At 38.1% G+C, this 14,860-nt stretch overlaps 1 protein-coding gene and 1 long non-coding RNA gene across 4 annotated transcripts in view; one reads left to right on the top strand and one right to left on the bottom strand.

Moving 5' to 3' along the window:
• AGTR1 (angiotensin II receptor type 1) overlaps positions 1 to 6,624 on the bottom strand; it is a 45,504-nt gene extending 38,880 nt beyond the window's left edge. For both annotated transcript variants that reach the window (XM_079921270.1, XM_079921269.1), the window contains exon 1: positions 5,948 to 6,624. The gene's annotated coding sequence lies outside the window, so the exon portion shown is untranslated. The remainder of the gene's footprint in view (positions 1 to 5,947) is intronic.
• Positions 1 to 14,860, top strand: part of LOC307186283 — a 672,979-nt gene that overhangs the window by 221,153 nt on the left and 436,966 nt on the right. The gene's annotated exons all lie outside the window — the stretch shown is intronic.

A 14,860-nucleotide genomic window follows, 5' to 3' on the forward strand; every position in this document is an offset into this window, starting at 1 on the left:
CCCCTGCATCGGCAGGCGGACTCTCAACCACTGCACCACCAGGGAAGCCCATCACCTCAAACTTTTGACCAACATCAGTGAGGCCCTGTCAAAGCAACAGACATTTGACCAGATCTAACTGACAACTCTCAATCTATATGCATTGGGAGAAATCTTTCAGAGACTAAATCATCTGGGGAGTCGTTGGCTTGAAGTAAGTCACCCTTGTTTGCAGACTGACTGATTAGTAACTATATTCAGCTAAAGTTTTGTAAACTATGCCTATAGGTAAATAAGTGTTTATATTAAAAGCTGAAAGAGTGATATATAATTTGAGTTGGAAAGATGAACAGTTTATATATGTAGGAAATGGCTTGTTTAATTCAAGTACTTTTAAAAAAAAAAGTTCATCAGAACACAAAACGGTAAGGAAAAAAAGTAAATTTCAGGTAAGTTATGGGAAAATAGAGATATCAAACCTTAAGTTTTAAATAATGGGCTATCATAGTTTTCATATTTTTTTCCCAACTAAAGAAGGAATTTCTAGAATTCTTCATTATTGCAGTTAAAGGTAAGATGACAGGCAAATGTTAACCAAAATGGAGGACATCTTGTTTTTTGCTATGAGGGAAACAGAACTTGATTTCCAGTTATAACTTTAAATAAATTATCAAATAATTAATTGGCCTTCAAAAGCAGGCAGCCTAGTGTAGAGCAGACAGTGTGGGTGGTGGCTCAGAGCACAGTAATCAACATTTGTGTTTAAATCTTGACTCTACCAGTTACCACATCTGGGTAAGTTACTTATCTCATTATTACTCAGTATCCCAATCTATAAGATGGGGATAAGGCAGTGACTATTATATAGGGATGTTGTGAGGATTAAATAAAACACAGTATTTAAAGGCTGAATATTGTTTGGCACATTGTATGTGCTCAATAAATGTTAGCTTTATTAAAATTGTTTATTAAAAAGCCAAGGAAAGAACCTCTAGGTAATCATTCTGAACAAGCCAGAGGTACTGTCCACTTGTGCTTCTCTAGCTTTAATGTGCATTTGAATCACGTGGGGATCTTGTTAAAATGCAGATTCTAATTCAGTGAGTCTGGGTGGGGTCTGAAAGTGTGCATTTCTAATAAGCTTCCAGGTGATGCCCATGATGCTAGTCTCTGGACCTGGACACTTGAGGTAATTATGGAAGATTGGTTCTAATTTGTAATAGATGTGGTGGTTCTCAATAGGGGGAAATGGGGAAAGGAGGAAAAAGGGAAGTGTAGACAATAGGTACAGATTTAAAATGCTCCCCAGGTGATTGTCATATGCTTGCCTTACCTGCTCTCTAAAGCCTGAAGAACCACTGATTTGATATTTCAACCTTTTATTCTTTTTTCATTTCTCCTTTTCATACTCTTTTCTCTACCTTGCCCTTGCCATTACAGCTTTAGACTAAAAAAATGGTATTAATACTTAGTTCCTCAATTAGTAAGACTACAGCATCAATTTTAAGTCATTTTATTGTGTGTAATAGGAAGTGGTTTCTCTCTAACATTTCTCTTCTACAATATAGGTATCTGAAAATGTATTTTATGTTTTCCATAGCTTTAGCCAAAAACAAACAGGCAAGAAAGTGACTTGTGGAGCATTTAGTAAGAGAATACAAGGATGCAATTGGGTGTGGTGCATACAATCAAAGGAGTTATAACCCCATGGCGAAAGGAAAGTTGTAGTGGTTATTATGGAAGTGGCTAGAACCAAACAATGTAACCACATTAGACATTCCACCTAGTCTGAAAGGTAGGAGGGAGGAGGGTTGTTTCTAAATGGCTTCCCACCCCAGCGGCATTGAGATGATTAGAGAGACCCATATCTAAATATGTACTTAGCTTGACCAACATCTCTCTAGGGCAAAGACCATTTTTATACTTTGGTGTGTCCTCAGGGCCTAATATCACTCAGATCCATTGAATTCCCTCTAAGTATCTTCTACTACTGTTGATATATTTCGTAGATATAATTCTTCATTTTCCAAGGTAGATAAGAGGAGCTCTGATTAATATAAAATGGGAAATAGCCAAAGAAAACTTAGAGGGGAAATTAGCAATCATTAACTCTCTTTAAAAGTGCAGAACCAAATGTGTATTCTCTACTATTCTTAGTCTGAAGTTCACTAGTCAAAGTACTTTAATTCATTGATCTAAATGAGATTTTAACATCATTTGAAGAACAAAGCAGCGTGTATGTATATAAAATGAACAAGAAATCCCATAAAAGTTGACCCAAACTGAATGATTATTAATTCTATGATTTTAAGTTTTAAGGACACCTAGAATTGGGACTTGGAATGTGAAGGCACAATGAGATTATGAAAAATAAAGCATGTCTATTTCTTACCCATTTTTCCAACTTGTGTTAGAAAAGTAATTAAATATGAGATTGGCAACACAATTTAAAATATTTTTGAGTATGGGAAGAAAAATCAAACCATAATGGGCAGATTCTAGACACTTATTTCTACTTAAGACATTTAGATGATACACCTATTTAGGAACCAGACAAACAAAAATAAACTCTTCTAAATTGAGCTATAAAAATAATGTACCAATAGTATAAAGCAACTGTACAGCATTTACAGTATATAGTGCATTCTTCGTTAGTAAAATATTTTGAAAGAAATTTTGGTTTTCATATTCAAGGGAATTTTTTTCCCTCTGTGATCATCTACTATCAAGAGAAAGAATCAAAATCAGATAGAAAAACTTTCAATGTTAATACAACCACAGTTAAGATTCACTTATCATTTTTATGATTGTTATAGATATATATTTCATTTTCTAATCGTCAAATTTGTCATTAACTACCAACGAACAAAACATCTGGCAAATTTATAGCTCTTTAGATAATTTATTTGCTGTGATTTATTTTAGATGTATTTTAGAGCTTTAATAGGATAATGGTAGTCATTTGCCACATCATTTGAATAGTACCTTAAATCCCTATAGATACTCCTAGATTTAAGATGGCTTTGTGTATTAAGCCACTGAAAATTTGAGTCTTAGTAGCTAAAATTCATATCATGATGAAGAATAGAAAATGTAAAGTGATAGCTAAATTAAGGCTGGAAATGGAACAAAATTTACTTTTGCTTATGGGAGCTTTAGCATACTGTTTTAATAAACACTTACATGAAGAGAAACACATGTAATCCAATGACTTCAGGCAATTTTGAAAGAGAAAGCTTATAAGCATTTTGAAGAAAATAATAGTACGTTCCAGTGGTGATGAGTTGGAAAGCTGATTTTTCCAATTTGCTAGATAACATGGGAGAAGAGTGTTCCTAACCCAGCCTTGGATACTTTGTCATATTTTGTTGCTCTGGCTCTATATTTGTTTATTGCCACAGGCTGTCTTCAAGACAGCTTTTTAATTTTCACAACACTTGGATTTACATCAAACTTCTAAATAAATTTCTTAATTTGCTAGCCCACTTGGGAGAATCTCTGGCATTGCTCAGTCATGACTGAGCAGGAAAAGGACCAAGTAAACTAGTCGGCTTGGGGCTGAAGACCAGGAGCCTGTGTCAGGCAGCGAAAACATCTAAGTGTGATGGGACTTGATCTTGGTCCCTGTAACAAACTTGAGAGCAAAATACAGCAACTATCAGCTGCATGAAAAGGACAGTGTGACAGCACAGATAAAACTATGGGAGACGTGCACCACGCATTTTAACTGTGAGTTTCAAACTCCTTCTCAGCTAAGTATTTTACCTGGGCTTTGGGTAAGGAGCAGATTAAATTTTCTTTCATTATTTTCCCTCTAGCATAGGGCAAGCAATTAGTCATAGTAACAACAACAACAGTTATAAACAGCAGCAGCAGCAGCAGTAAAATCACCCCAAATTATATACAGGTGTACCCACACAGTTCTTACCCAAAGTAGGAAAAGAAAAAACAAAGAAGTAAGAAACTGAACAATTCACAAAGTCACAATTTGAACACTGAAGCAGGGTGAGAGAGTGATAGGAGAGATTGAAGCTCAGAGCTCTTGGGATGCAGAGCGTTGCCAAAGCAACAGTGACTGAAAGACACTTTATAAAACTCAAGGAAGACAAGTCTTCCTTTGGCATCAGTGGAAGAAAACCAGTTTTCTTCCGAGCTGGATGATGGAGCAGTTTATTCAGTTTAAGATCAAAGAAGAACCGAGCTAGAAATCAAGGCCTCATGATGGGCACAAAGAACAATGAAGTCAGGGGGAAAAAAGGGAGAAAAAGAGTAGATAACAGACTTGACACTAACAATCATGAAACTTTAACAAATGTTGAGATCTAGCAACTTGGGGCCACTCCCTGAGCCTTAAGCCAGGTTGTAGGAATTGCCAACTCTAATTTGGGGGATGGACACTTGGACCTAATGACTTTCCAGACAATTTACCAGGAGAGCTATTTAGACAGTTTTGAGGACCACAGACATGGGCTATAAAAGGGTAATTATTTTAGGCTTTTATTTTTTTTAAGCAATAACTAGGAAACAAAAGGAATCAAGGAATTTTATCACTGGAGGGAAACTTACAGGCGGGGGCTTGAGGTTCAGAGTTGTGAAATAACTCTAACAGCACATGGCCAGTTAAGTGGGAGTCTCCGTTCCCAGCTCTCTGTGCTTCCCTGCTCCTGCACTGTCTTCCAAAAGGGTGGTGGACTCCACCACAGCCTGAGGAAAGATTATCCACGCGGTGGGGCCTTTAGAGCTAGGGAAACACTGCAGGGGACAAGGGAAACAGATTCCTTTTTTGAGAAGACTTATAAAGGTGTTACTGCTTATGCTAAGGAGAATAAACCGTGGAGACCCAGGATCCTTGGGTGGTAACTACCAAGAGAATCATGGTGGGGATGAGGCACCTTTAAGAGGAGATACAAGTTGCTCAAAAAAGTTATAAAACAGAGAAGCAGGGCGCCAGATTTCCTCCCTGCCTCATTGTTACTTTCTCCTCCAGGAATGACACTGGGAGTAAACGCAGCAGGTCGAAAATGTGATCCCAGCGGAAAGTGAGCACCCAAACGTTCACCAGGAAGAGAGGGCTCCAGAGGGCCACTAGTGAGTGTTTGATTCTTAATGAAGCCATCAGCAAACAAAGATTAGGTACAGAGGCCCCAGATGGGTTCAATAGCCAGGTCTCTAATGGGCGCCCAAAGTCAGGGCAGGAGATGCTTCTGGAGACGAAGCATCTGGCACTTTGGAGAGATTGGGCTGGATATTTAAGAGAATTGGAGAATGGGGTGCTAGGTAGAGAGGTGGATGAAGGGAAGGGGCCAGCAAGACGTTCTGTTCAGTCTTGGAAGCAGAAGAGCTTCTCCTAGAATCCCCCTCAGTTACAAACGTGCCCTGGCCAAAGCTGTGGGGATTGGGGTGTGGAGAAGCCCCGGGTTTTCCCCTCCCCAATTAATTCGATGTGGGCACGGCATCCTGTGCCAAGGACCCACCGATATGGTTTGCAGAGAGGGGTATGGGGGAGGTGAGCTGTGTTGGTGCGAGGCCTGGGAAGGCAGGGGACGGACGCTCAACTTCACTTTTAGAAGTGGCACAACTTTTAAATGGACGCCCCGCGGAGTCATACACATACAGGTCACATTTAAAAGACAAGAGTTAGCTAAAAGCGTGGGGAAGAAACTTTACTTGGCTGCATCCCATTTCTGCAGATTCCTTGCTTGTACTCGATAGAGTTGTGTCAAATCGGAATGAAATTTCTGGGGCATGCGGCAAACAAGCTCAAATTGTTTCTTCCCAACTCAGACGCCCCTCCTCTGATTTGGGGAAGGGCCTCCAGCTCGGGGTGGGCGCCGGTTGGAACTAAGCTCGCTCTCGTCTTCGTCCCCGGGAGCCTCCCGGCACAGCGCCCGCAGTTCACACCTCGGCAGGAAACTGACTACCCTCGCCCCCAGCCCCCAAGCCTGGCAGGGCAGTCCGCGCCACTCACCGCCACTCGGGACGCTGCGCCCACGTCCGGCCGAGCTGGTGGCGCTGGTGCGGGGTGCGCCCTCACTCTCGGGGTCCGCTCGGGTTCCTCCCCGTGGATCGCCGCCTCGGGCCGGCAGAGCTGCTAGTCTTGCGTCCGCCCAGGCGCTCAGTCGCCCACTGCCTGGGGCCCTTGGCTGACAGGCGCTGGAATCATTCACTACGAAGGCAGCTACAAATTTATAGCGAGGGGCGTTGCTGCTTCGAGGGTTCCAGGGGCGAGGCTGTGTTTTGAACTCCCTCCTCCTCCGCCCCGCCCGGGAGACCCTCTCGGCCCAACCCCCTTTCCTCTCCAGATGCTGACGGAAGCGGGATGATGCCACAGTCACCCCACTGTCACTTATTAGATCTGAGTACCAGGCCCAGAGCCCGGCATCGGGGGAAGGAGTGGAGAAATGGAAGAGAGCAGCGGTTGCAGGAGCAGCTTTTCACACCGAGATCATTCCTCTACTTTTTTTTTTTTTTAAACTTGGGAAACTTCTAAGGACTAATTAGGGGACTTCTTTCTCTTCCCTGGGAGTAACTCAAACTTTGACAATACCATTGTGGATCATAGATCCATAGATTAATCTCAGGGTTGTTACAGAGTGAATGGGTGGACATTCATTTCCTCCTATCGGACATGCTATTGGAGTTACATTTTTTTTTAAAATGTAAAAATAGAAAAAGTTAAAAAACAAAGTATGACCAAATATTTAAGGAAGAATTAATATAAATTCTTCCAAAAAAACAAAGGAGGAAGTATCACTTTCCAACACACACTATGAAGCCAGTATCACCCTTATTCCAAAACCAGATGAGATGTCAGGAGAAAAGAAAACTACAAATCTTCCATATGAGTGTAGATAAAAATCCTCAGCAAAATATTAACAAATCAAATCCAGTAACATATTAAAAGGATAATACACTATGACCAAGTGAGATTTATCCAAGTAATGCAAGATTAGTTTACCAAAAATCAATTGACGTAATATACCATATTCATAAAGGACAAAACCCACAGGATCATCTTAATAAATCAGAAAAGGATTTGACAAAATCTGACACTTTTTCATGATAAAATCATTCAGCAAACTAGGAATAGAAAGGAACTTCTTCAAACTGTGAAGTCTATCTATGAAAACTCACTAACATCATACTTAATGTTGAAAGATAATGTGTTTGCATCTAAGATCAGGAAAAAGACAAAGTTATTTGCTTTCAACGCATCTATCAAACATTGTACTAGAGGTTCTAGCTGGGGCAATTGGGCAAGAAAAAGAAATGAAAGGCATCCAGATTAGAAAGGAAGTGAAACTATTTTTATGTGCAGATGACATGATCTTGTATTTAGAAAATCCTGAGAAATCAATAAAAAGCTATTAGCGCTAATAAATGAGTTCAGAAAGTCTTCATGATACAAGAAGAGTATACAAAATCAGTTGTATTTCTATGCATCAGCAATGAGCAATCCAAAAATGAAATTAAGAAAAAACTGCATTTACCATAGATCAAAAATATTAAAATACTTGGGAATAAATTTAACAAAAGGGTGCAAAACTTGTACTCTGACAACAGAAGACATTGTTGAAAGAAATTAAGTTAGACCTAAACAAATGGAATGACATTCCATGTTCATGGATTGGAAGATTTAGTATTTAGTATTGCAATAATCTCCAAGTATTATACAGAGCAAACACAGTCCGTATCAAAATCCCAACAAGCTGCTTTTGAAAAAATTAACAAGGTGATCCTAAAATTCATGTGGAAGTGCAAGGGACCCAGAAGAGCCAAAACAGTCTTGAAAAAGAACAAAGTTGGAAGACTTGCCTCATAGTATCAGATATTTGGAATCATTTATCACAAGACTTTGTGTAGAAAAGCCAAAAGTAGGTGACAAATTCCAGAGTCTGTGAGTGATATTAGGAAATGCTCCTGTGATTATTATTTAAGAATCAGGAGAGTTTTATATTTTTAAACCTATTTAGTGCTAGAAATCATTAACCATAGTCACACCTGTACTAAATTTCACCTTGATTTTAGAAATGATAATAGTTTTGAAGACTGGAAGTTTGTTACAAAGTCAGTTGTTTTGGGTGAAATTTCTCAAAAGGGTGGGGTTCATTCCTTGGGATGTTACATCATCAGACACAATCAGATGAGGACAAGTTTCCAAGAAATTAATGGCATCATTATTATTGTGTTGAATCAGCTGAGTAATAGTATGGTTTCAACGCCCAACACTTAAGCTGAACTCAGCTTTGCTGCTTGTTAGCCTCATACCCAAATTTACCCTCTGATATGGATTTTTTAATATATAGGGTAATAATGTTCTCTACACTCTTGTCAGGATTAAGGAAAAGAGCATATATATATATATATATGTAAAAGCTTCAGGTACTGTGCCTGGTACATAGTAGAGTGCTTAGTAATTGGCAGTCATTTTTAGTGAGGAACTGGCAGTTTTCCATACTGGTCAGGGATGTATTGGCTTTTTGATGCTTTGAAAAAAGAGATAAACTCCTTGATATCTTTCTAAGGATTAAATTTGTCTCTGGTACTTAAAATTTGAAATTTTGATATAAATGAAGTCTTCTGATACAGCGGACCAAGGTGTAGGCTTTTTTTCTCTCTTTCCTCTCTGTATGCGTCATGTGAGGCAGAATCAGAGTGAGCCATCACCATGAAGCTGGAAGTGGGAACACAGAAGGAAAGGGCAGTGGGCTGTTGAAATGCTAGGTGAGCAAAGGCGGAATGCAGAGCCTCACTGCTGCTGAGGCCAGGGCTTGGCTCATGTCGGATTCTAGATCATCTAAGAAAGACTCAACTCTGAATATCAGTCTGGAATAAAAATTTGACAGGACATGCAAAAGAAGTGCAGTGCCCAATAAACATGAAACAAATGTTCAGTCTTCAAAGTAAGAAAAATGAAATTTAAAGCAACAAGGTGCAATTTTTCACCTATAATATCACCAGAGAGTAAAGAAAAAAGATAACACCGGAATTCAATTTTTGCAAGGTAGTAGGTAAATTGGTACTCTCAGAAGCAGAAAAAAATATATACTTGATACTGTAGGATTGTTGCGTACCATCATCAACCAGGAATTTATTCTAAGTAATAATCGTGGATATATTCAAAGCTTTATGTACAAGGATGTTATTTACATTGTTAAGCATGATAGTACATAATTGGAAAAAATCTTAATGTCCCCTAAATAAAGGGTTAGTTAAATAAATTATGGCACATCTAGAATAGAACTTAGCCATTGAAAGTAATGCGCAAGGATATTTAGTGATATAGAAAATATTCATGGCATGTAAATTAGTGAAAATCAGCTTATTGAACAATATGTACACTATTATCCAAATTAACTAAAACATACACACACACATACACACACATGTATACACACACATTCACATGCATATGCGTAGAAAAAAAATTAGATGTATATTCACCAAAATGTATACAGTGGTTTCTTCTGAATGAAGAATGTTGGGGCTTCACTGGTGGCGCAGTGGTTGAGAGTCCGCCTGCCGATGCAGGGGACGCGGGTTCGTGCCCCGGTCCGGGAGGATCCCGCATGCCTCAGAGCAGCTGGGCCCGTGAGCCATGGCTGCTGTGCCTGCGTGTCTGGAGCCTGTGCTCCGCAACGGGAGAGGCCACAACAGTGAGAGGCCCGCGTACGCAAAAAAAAAATAAAGAATGTAGTGATTATGGATACTTTTAAATTATATTTTATTTTTATGTTTGTCTGTATTATCCAAATTTTACATAACAATTAAATCACCATTAAAAAGTTAGCAGAATGAACAAGAAGGTGGGGAACTTAGCACAGGAACTGTTTGGAGATCAAGGAACATCAGGGGGCACCATTTGTGGACAGTTTTTGCTGACACTAAACTTGAAGTCCCCATGACTTCAACACTGTGAGTGCACCTATACCTGTACTGTTTTTGAATATATAAAGTAGCATGATTTTATGGGAAGATATGTTAACTAGGAATTCAGAGACCGGAGCCCATTTTCCATTATCTCTAGAGACATCAGTGGAGCTTGGCCAAGACAGCTGACATCTAGATCTTTCCTTAAAATAAGGGTTTTCCAATATCCTGTTTACTAGCTGTGTGAATTTGGGCAAGTTATTTAATCTCCTATCTTTTAGCTTACTTATCAGCAAAATGTGGATATGAATAGCACTTAATTCAGTGTAGGTGAGAGTTAAACTAATTAATGTAAAGCAAACAGAACAGTGTCTGGTCTGTAGTTAGTACTCAATACATTTTATCTTTTTTTTTAAAAAAATTAACCCTAATAATTCTACATATGTATGATGTCAAAATATTCAAATACAGTCACTATTCTAAGAAATGCTTTTAATAAGACAGGGATTTTCTTACTCAATATACTTTACCAAAATTGGTATCCCTGCTTTAAATAGTTTTACAGGAATATAAAGAGATGAATATGACAACCAAACAACAATTGTCGAGCATTCTTGACTGGGGCATGTACATCGCCTCATTAAGTGTAACTGAGTTTTACAATGCCATGTATTATAATGAGGGCCTATATCTCAGGTGATTTATTTCAGTTGTCCATATAGTATACTGCAGAAACTAATATGTAGAGTGAATAAACAGCTGCTTTACCCCTCTTATTTTCTGTCTTACAAACCTAACTGATTTTTAAAAAACAGTTCTAAACTTCATAGATCATTAATCAGACAGGATTTCTACTATTTCTTATCACCCCATTTATAAAGATGGAGAATGAATATTTGCAAGGTTCTGTAACTCACCAGAGCATAAGGATATTATTCAATAGATATTGTCCAATAAGCTGGTGAATGTGATAAAATTTGTAGAGGCTTGGAAGACTCTAAAAGAATAAAACATTTATTCAAGTTATATTTTGCTTTAACTATGAGTTATATATTTTAATATTACTTCAATGCTTATGAGGAAAGAGGAGAAAACTAGTAGGAATAAAGCTATTGTTAACGATAGAAATGAAGTCAGATGTAGTAAATGAAGATGGGTCAATTTCATAGAGAATTAATTTCACTTTCTAAAAAAAGCAAGGTTACTGTATTCACCAATAAAATGTTGATAGATAATAGGAAAGAATGAAACATTTTATTTACCACACAAATATAATTCCCAACTGGAAAGTTGTAATATGTGAGTGTTTCAAATCTGTGAACATCATTGTTAATAAACATTGAATAAATACATCATGCTCTATATAGGGACTGATATACTAAGAGTTGTATAATTTCATAAACATTTAACTTTAAGAGAAGGAAGTTTTATATGGTAAATGCTAAAAAATGGAGGTGCTGAGAAATAAAGTATCCGGGAAGAACAAGGGTAGGTATTTAGGATGGCAAAGGGGTATATTTTGACCCATATAAAGAACTCAGCCGACTTTCAGATTAAAAAGTCTAGAAAAATGGGTGACATTTGCAAAATTGTGTTTGAATTTAACTGGCTGAGGAAAGATAAGGAGATGAGGTTGTCCCAGTTTTATTTAAATTCCCATTGTCTTCAGAATACAATTCAAATATTTTCCACCATATTTCTTATTTTGGTTCAATTTTGGTGGGTGGTCCCTTCTTTACTGTCAAATAGTTCATTCACACAATCATGCTGGCAGTCCTTTACTCACTACAGAGGTCATGATAACAAGCTGTCCACTTTGGCTGACGCTTCTCTGGCACCTGGCCACCTTGAGAACACCCCTGCTGGCTGAGGGCAGACTCCTGCCCTGCTGATTGAGCTGCGTGATTCCTGGTCCAGGCAGAAGGCTCCTCCCTGATCAGTGAAAGGCATGTCTTTGACAGAGGGGAGATGTTTATAGCTGATCTGAGCTCCTTTGGTTAGAGGCAACTAATGTATAAAGCTTCTCCTGGCCCATTTAGAATCTTCAGGTTAACCCTGCAGTCCAAATACTTCCTTATACATAAGTAAATTATGTTTAAAAAAGTCAAACTGTATACACTCACATGCAACCCCTTGATTGCTAACAGCTGTCATCTTGTCAGGATTTCATCTACACTAGTTTTCATGCTGGAGGCATTCACGAAGTCGTCCATATTTGGCTGGCTTGCAAACCACTTATTAGCAAGGTTTGATCAATTGTTTTTTGGGAGATGAAGTGTGAATGTTGAAGTAATGCCACTGGTAATCCTGTGCATCATTTGGAGTTCAGTGGTGGAGGCGTGGTTGAGTTAAAGAGATCTTCTGAACAGCAAGTTTTTTAAATTAAGTGCTGTCTTTTCTAATATATCAGTCAAAAGTTAATTTTATACTAATTCTTATAGGATTATTTTAATTGAAACCAGTTTTTCACGTGGCTATTGGTATAATTTTAAATAGACAAATTCAGGTTTCTTTGGCTGACTCTGCTTGTAGTCACTTTCTGTTTGGTTTTGTATTCCACGATCTTTCTACATGAACTCATGCTGCCAGTTGCTCATTAAATTGTTCTTGCCTAAGTACTTCCTGATCAATTTTATTATTATTTGTTCTTTTCTTTCCCAGTATTGATGTTAACTTCTTGGTAATTTCCTGGATCTCCCCTTTGGCACATCTTAAAGATTAGAATAGTTATTATTATAATTGTTTTCTTGAATCTTTTGCAGCCCATCCATCATTTTCTATTTTCTGCATTGTTTATGACTTGAAGGTTTACAGGCTGTACATACATTATTCATATAAAGCAAATATCTTATTGTGAGGATAATATTCTCAAATATTTCTTAGCAAAGAGATTTCTATTTCACTAAAATATACTTCAAACACACTAAAATAAGAAACAATTTAGAGGATAAAATAAGCATTAACAACTAAGTATGGCTTTGTTGGCAAATTGGCTTTTCCTGAATGAACAAAGCATAAAAGTCAAATGTTAAAAATTTATAACTCAAATATGCAAATAAAGTACTATTTTATTCATATTATTTATACATGAGCAACATATGTTGTGTCTTTAAATATTTTTTACTATTTAATTTTTTCAAATATTGCTTATTATTATAGTGTAGATATAAGCCAGTTTTTGGCCTTGAGTCACAGAAGAGAGACAACTAACTAATCAAATCACCGATAATGAATACTGAATTAGGAATGGGGACATCAATAAGACACAACCCCTGAATATAAGATGTCCACAATCCAATGAGGTAAGAGTAGCAGGGATGTATAATATTGTGTTTAAATAAGAGAGATATGCTCAGATAATAAAAAGAAGGACAGAATTAATCTGAGAGCCACAAGTTGCCGAAAGTTCCCATCTCAGAGAAGGTAGTTGAGCCTTGCCTTGAAAGTTAGGGTATTCTAAACAGAGGTCACGACACTATGACAGTGTGCCTTTTCCAATATCGGTATAAGAGACATGGCAGTGGTACTTTGTTTAATTTTGATTTCTTTTGCTGGATTGGAATCCCCCAGCAAGCAGAGACCATGCTGATCTTATTCACTGCTGTGTCCATAGTCTGGCATAACACTTGGGACATAGTATAAACTCAATGAATATTTGTAGAAGGAATGAATGGAGGTAAGGGCAAGATTGTGAAAGGCCAAGTTCAAGTGTTTGGATTCATCCTGTAAGTAATAAGAGCTACAGGCATCATTGAGCAGGGATCCCATTTGTTATGTAAGAAGATGAAAAGTGATTCTGGTGGAAATGTACAGGATAAATCCAAATGGGACCAGACTGCAAGCTGATTTGAGTTAGAAATTCCAGATAAGAAGTGAAGAAAGAGGACTTAAACTAAAGTGATGGATCTGTGAATGGTGGGACAAGCTTCTGAAATGCAGTGGAAAGGATTCATTGACTAGTTGGAAATAAAGGCTGAGAGAGAAATAGAAAGGAAAGGATGAGATTTCTGGGTTGGGAGACTGGGTAGATGGCAGTGCTATTAACTGAGTTTAGGAATACAAAAAGGGAAGATATTTTCAGAGGAAGGGTGAATTTAATTTTGGATGTACTCAGCTTGCTTTCTTGAAGGGCATCCAAGTGAAGCAAGAGCTGGCTGGGATTTGTAGTTTTGGGAGTCATGAGTATGGAGATGATGCCTGAGGCCATGGAAGGAAATGAGGTGTATAAGAAAGAGCGTGAAGAGAAAAGAGAGGCAAAAAGTAAAGATGAATCTTGAGGAACACACATCTAAGGGATAGATAGAGGGGAAGGAGTCAGCAGACAAGACAGTTCACACTGATTCGAACACAGACTGTGAGAGATGCTGTCTTAGGTACTCTGAGTATGTTGTCTTGTGTGTGATCTTCACAACAACTCTTGGGGGGCCTTATTGGAGAAGAAGGAGCTTTTCCAGGAAAGGCATCCTGAAACCTTGACTGGAGGGCGTTTAAGTAGGTATGTGTGAAGTTTTTCTGTAAAGGGCCAGGTAGTAAATATTTTAGGCTTTTAGGGCTATACTATCTCTGTGGTAACTACTCAACTCTGCCTCTGAGGCCAAAAAACAGCCATAGACAAGCAAATAGATGTGGCTATGTTCTAACAAACCTTTATTTATGGACACTGACATTTGAATTTCATATAATTTTTGTGTGTCAAAAATATTCTTTTTTGACTTTTTTAACCATTTAAAAGTTGGAAAACTAATCTAAGCTCATGGTTTATATTAAAAACAGGGAGTGGGCTGTGGTTTGCCATCCCTTGGTTTAAAGAAAAAGAGGGTGTTAAGTGTCAGATGTAGACATATAAGCCCTAAAAATACCACTGAATCTTGCGAAGAGCGGGGTAGTTGATGACCCAGCAGAAATGGTTTTAGTAGGGTGGAGGGGCAAAAACCCTATTGAAATAGGTGGGGGAATAATTAGGAGGTTGATTGAGTAAGTATAGAGACTGTTTTAAAAATTTGGCAAGAAA

This window comes from Stenella coeruleoalba (assembly GCF_951394435.1).
Source record: "Stenella coeruleoalba genome assembly, chromosome: 5".
Classification (NCBI taxonomy): domain Eukaryota; kingdom Metazoa; phylum Chordata; class Mammalia; order Artiodactyla; family Delphinidae; genus Stenella; species Stenella coeruleoalba.